The sequence below is a fragment of the Chrysochloris asiatica genome, unplaced genomic scaffold (genome assembly GCF_000296735.1).
Source record: "Chrysochloris asiatica unplaced genomic scaffold, ChrAsi1.0 scaffold00205, whole genome shotgun sequence".
Lineage (NCBI taxonomy): Eukaryota > Metazoa > Chordata > Mammalia > Afrosoricida > Chrysochloridae > Chrysochloris > Chrysochloris asiatica.
The window spans coordinates 1,465,971-1,471,970 of NW_006408723.1; the positions used below are offsets into that span (position 1 = coordinate 1,465,971).

A 6,000-nucleotide genomic window follows, 5' to 3' on the forward strand; every position below is an offset into this window, starting at 1 on the left:
ACCAGTAATGATCAATACGTCTTGATTGCATGTTTGATGGATTTTAGATTGAAGAAGTTGGTAGAATTCTTCTATTTCATCCTCACTGGCTTTAATGGTTGGTGGTTGGCAAATTGTTGAATGATGCAGAAAGCATCAAGAGAAGATGGAAGGAATACACACAGTCACTGTACCAAAAGAAAATGGTTAATATTCAACAATTTCAAGAGGTAGCATATGATCAAGAGCCAGTGATACTGAAGGAGGAAGTCCAAGGTACATTGAAGGAATTGGCAAAGAACAAGGCATCAGGAATTGATGGAATACAAACTGAAATCTTTCAAGAAAGTGAGGCAGTACAGGAGGAACTTACTTATCTCTGCCAAGAAATTTGGAAGACAACTTTCTGGCTGACTGATTGGAAGAGATCTGTATTTGTACCCATTCCAAAGAGAGGTGACCCAATGGAATGCAGAAACCATTGGACAATCTCTTTGATATCCCATGCAAGTAAAGTTTTGCTAAAGGCAATACAGAAATGGTTACAATCATACATTGGCAGAGAACTTCCAGAGGTTCAAGACAGATTCAGAAGAGACCGTGGAACAAGGGATATCATTGCTGATATCCAATGGATCTTGGCTGAAAGCAGAGAATATCAGAAAGATGTTTACCTATGCTTTATTGACAACGCAAAGGCTTTCGATTGTGTGGATCATGACAAGCTATGGACAACATTGCGAAGTATGAGTATTCTAGAACACTTAATTGTTCTCGTAAGGAATCTGTACTTGACCAAGAGGCAGTTGTTCGAACAGAACATGGGAATACTGAATGGTTTAAAATTAAGAGAGGTGTTCGACAAGGTTGTATTCTTTCACCATACTTATTCAACCTGTACGCTGAGCAAATAATCCAAGAAGCTTGGGTAAGTGAAGAAAAACATGGCATCAGGATTGGAAGAAGACTCATTAACAACCTACGATATGCAGATGATACACCTACACCGTTGCTTGCTGAAAGTGAAGAGGACTTAAAACATTTACTGAAAAAGATCAAAGAGCACAATGTAAAGAAAACAAAAATCCTCACCACTGGACCAATAAACAACATTCTTATCAAAAGAGAAAAGATTGATGTTGTCAAGGACTTCGTTCTTCTTGGATCAACTATTAACACTCATGGAAGCAGCTGTTAAGAGATCAAACGACGTTTTGCATTAGGCAAATCTGCTGCACAAGACCTTTTTAAAGTGTTGAAGAGCAAAGATATCAGTTTGAGGACTAAGGTGCACCTGACCCAAGCCATGGTATTTTCAATAATCTCATATGCATGTGAAATCTGGACAGTGAATAAGGAAGATCATAGAAGAATTGATGACTTTGAGTTGTGGTGTTGGAGGAGAATATTCAAAGTGCCATGGGTTGCCAAAAGAACAAAATGATCTGTTTTGGAAGAAATGCAACCAGAGTGCTCCTTAGAGGCCAAGATGGCCAAACTTCGTCTCTCATACTTTGGACATGTTGTCAGGAGAGACCAGTCACTGGAGAAGGATATCATGTTTGGTAAGGTGGAGAGTCAGAGAAAAAGAGGAAGACCCCCAACGAGATGGTTTGGCCAAGTGGCAGCATCGATGGGTCACTATGGGTCAATACTGACTTGATGGCCCCTAACAACAACAACAAGGTATTTCTATTTCCAACTTTCTGAGGAAGTGCCATGCCTTTTCCAGGGTGGTTGAAACATTATACATTCCCACCAGCAATGTAGGTGAGTCCCAGTCTCTCCACATCCTCGCCAGCATTTATTGTCCTCTGCTTTTTTGAAATTCACTGTTATTGCTGATGTGAAATTGTATCTCATAGTTGTTTTGATTTGCAGGCGCTGTGGGCTAATGCATCAGACTGCAAAGTCGTTTGAATTGCAAGGTCAGTTGGTTCAAGCTCACCAGCTGCTCCTTGGAAACTCTATACAGGGTCACTGTGGGTCGGAATTGACTCGACAGCCCTTAGCAACAACAACAACAACAATTGCTAATGATCATGAACATTTCTTCATATGTTTGTTGGCTGCCTAGATCTCCTTCTTGGTGAAGTGTCTGTTCACGTCCTGTGCTCATTTTTAAATTGGGTTTGGCTGAACTTCTTTCAAGACAGATTTGTTTGTTCTTCTAACAATGGAATATTCGATATTCTTTACCAACACCATGATTCAAATGTGTCAATTCTCCTTCAATTTTTCTTATCCATTGTCCTGCTTTTGCATGCCTATGTGGCCATTGAAAATAGTGGCTTGGATCAGGTGAGTCTTTGTCCTCAAATGACATCTTTGCTTGTGACTACTTTAAAGACATCTTGCAGCAGACTTGTCCAGTACAATAATTGGCATTGATTGTGGATCCAAGTAAAATGAAACCCTTGATGTCAATCATTTTTCTGTTTATTATGATATTGCTTAGTAGTTCAGTTGTGAGAATTTTTGTTTTCTTTATGTTGGGGTGAAATCCTACTGATCTATGCAAGTGGCACCAGGTAGCTATTTTCTGCAATAACTTGCTTCTTCTTTCTGGTGAAAGTCTGCTTTTTTTAATGTGGTGTTAATCAACATGTTCTTTAGCATGATGGCCAGGAAGGGAATTAGGGGTCAGGAAGGAGAGGTAACAGTCGTGTCTAAAGTTATGTTAGAATAAGAATCAGTGATTCGAGGTCTTCCGCGGGTCCCAGCAGCTTGGGAGGCAGGCAGAGTGTTAGCAGCCAGGTAACTCAGCTTCCCGAAGGTTCTCTGTGCCTGGTGGTCCACAGGCTCCCGGAACACACCTTCTCCGCTGCTAAGATACCCAAGAGGAAGGTCAGCTTGGTCAAAGCAGCAGTTAAGGAGGAGCCCAAGAGGAGGTAGGAGAGGTTGTCAGTGAAACCTGCTCCTGTAAACATGGAAACAAAGCCCAAAAAGGCAACAGGAAAGGATAAATCTACAGATAAAAAAGTGCAAACAAAAGGGGAAAGGGGAGCAAAGGGAAAACAAACTGAAGTCGCTAACCAAGAAACTAAAGATTTACCTGCCAAAAATGGAGAACCTAAAAACGAGAAGAATCCAGCCTCTGATGAAGCAGGAGAGAAAGAAACCAAGTCGGATTAATGTTTGTTTAGTCCTGGTTTGTGGCGCTGTGGGTTAATGCGTCAGACTGCAATGTCGTTTGAACTGTAAGGTCGGTGGTTCAAGCTCACCAGCCGCTCCTTGGAAACCCTATACAGGGTTGCTATGCGTCGGAATCAATTTGACAGCACTTAACAACAACAACAACCATGTTTAATCGGGCTACAAACCGCAAGGTCATCAGTTAGAAACTACCAGCTGTTCCGCGGAAGAAAATGAGGCTTTCTGCTCCCGTAAAGATTTACAGCCTTGTAAACCCTGTACAGGGTGGCTATGAGTCGGAAGCTACTCCACAGCACATAACAACAACAGCACCATGTCTCTCGGAGTCCTGGTGTGGCGCTGTGGGCTAATGCGTCAGACTGCAAAGCCGTTTGAACTGCAAGGTCGGTGGTTCAAGCTCACCAGTCACTCCTTGGAAACCCTATACAGGGTCGCTATGGGTCGGAATCGACTCGACGGCACTTCACAACAACAACAACCATGTCTATCCGTGAGGCTTATATTCTCTCTCCTTGTACAATCCAGAGGAATATTTTTATCAACGATTTCATAAATACAGGTTTTTTAATAGCTCTAGAAACATTTTTAAGATGGAGGAAATCCCACTTCATCCCATTTTTTAAGTATAAATGTTTTTCTAAGAGGTGTAATCATTTCCTGGTTTATTTTTTGGTACAACTAGAAAATGGTGGGATGCTGACTGGTGGGAGGTTTTGACTATCTAGGTGTCAACTTAACGTTCCTGGGGGTGGGGAGGTGGGAGGCGGTTATATCCCATAGCATACATAATGGCAATTAGAAGTCACGGTTACACAATTGTATGACTTGAACATTTTATATTCTATTTCAGTTTTTATATTATAGTTTTTCAGTAGAATTGTTCCACTCATCTTGACTCTGTCTGTCAGAACTGTGTGCGTCCTGTGACATATTTGGTCATGGTAGTCCCATTTTCCTTATAACATTTTATGTGCTGTGAAAGGTTGAAAATTTGGATGTGTAGTGTGTGTGGTGTTACATTGTGAATTAGTAGGACTTATAACTTTCAAAAATTGAAGATATTGGTACTTGAAAGTTTTGGTACAAAGGAAAATTTGCCGACAAACTTAAAGCTGGAAAGTCACTGGAATTTAGAAAATAATTATAACTACATGGTTCATATATTTTGGTGCATACATTAAGAATTGTGTATCAATTGTTCATAATGTCTCTGTATTGACCCTTAAACAATAAAATGCCACTTATGAAAGAATGTTTTCAATTGCATGAATAGAAAAGAAAAAAAAAAAAAAAAAAGAATCCGTGGTTCTTCTGCTTAGGAGCTATGTTTGGACTTTAAGAACATTTTATTCTACTATGAAATGGTTGAAAAATAAGAATGTGATCCCTTGCCCAAAGGGTAATTTATTCCTGTACTTTTATCAGCCAGGACCCACTTTTGGGGGAAGGTTTTTACCCAAAAATGTCTTTGACTCTTTGAATTTATCTTTCCATTATCAGTGATATTAATGTACCTTTTATGAACAGGATTTAGGGGACCTCAGAGGTGCATGAACCTTACGTGATTGAGCAGAGGACAAGTAAGGTGAGGAAGAAGCATCCAGAGTTCACAGTATGAGAAAAGTAACTACAAGAGAGACCTCAGCCTTCTCCTTACTATGCTCATACCCTCCCTACAAGGGATCAGGTCAAGGGTCAGGAAGACAATCCAACTTGGACCTTCCATTCTCCATCATGGCCCTTCCATCTGCTGGCTACCAGCCCTTAGCTCATTAGTACCATCAGCAATCCAGATAGGAGTTTAGAGCCAGAGAAGGGTTACAGGGGTGACAACTATATTTTACAGGATCCTGGTCTTTAGTTCCCAAAGAAACACTGAGGTGGTGCTGCTGTGTGGAGCAGAATTCTACTAGACAATAGGGTAGGGCATGGAGGACATCACAGCAAACAGAAGAAGAAAGGTTAATAGTGAATGCATTGTAGCTTGTCATGATCGACAATCGAAAGCCTTGGCGTAGTCAATAAAGGACAGGTAAACATCTTTCTGGTATTCTCTACTTTCAGCCAAGATCCACCAGACATCAGCAATGGTATCCCTCATTCCATGCCCTCTTCTAAATCTGGCTTGAACCTCTGTAAGTTCTCTGTCAATGTATGATTGTAAATATTTCTGTATTACCTTTAGTAAAACTTTACTCACATGGGATATCAAAGATATTGTCCGATGATTTCTGCATTCTGTTGGATCACCTCTCTTTGGAATGGGCACAAATATGGATCTCTTCCAATCAGTTGGATAGATAGTTGCCTTCCAAATTTCCTGGCATAGATGAGTGAGTGCCACCAGTGCCACCTCACTTTCTTGAAAGATTTCAATTTTTATTTCATCAATTCCTTGTGGCTTGTTCTTTGCCAATTCTTTCAATGCACCTTGAACTACTTCTTTCAGTTTCATTGGCTCTTGAACATATGCTGCCTCTTGAAACAGTTGAACATCAACCATTTCCTTTTGGTACAGTGACTGTGTGTATTCCTTCCATCTTCTTTTGATGCTTTCTGCATCATTCAATAATTTGCCCAGAGAATCCTTTAATAATGCAAGTCGAGGCTTGAATTTTTTCTTCAGTTCCCCCAGTTTGAGAAATGCTGAGCATGTTCTTTCCTTTTGGTTTTCTGACTCCAGATCTTTGCAGATTTTGTTTTAATATCTGACTTTGTCTTCTCGAGCTGACCTTTGAAATTTTCTGTTTAGCTCTTGGACCTCCTCATTTCTTCCATTTGTTTTAGCATCTTTACACTGGAGAGCAAGCTTCAGTGTCTCTTCTGACATCCATTATGATCTTTTCCTTCTTTCTTGTCTTCTTA

The 6,000-nt window shown here is 40.4% G+C and overlaps 1 pseudogene; it reads left to right on the forward strand.

Annotated features, from left to right (window-relative positions):
• LOC102817580 overlaps nucleotides 1-3,114 on the forward strand; it is an 88,308-nt pseudogene extending 85,194 nt beyond the window's left edge.
• The last annotated feature ends 2,886 nt before the right edge of the window (nucleotides 3,115-6,000 follow it).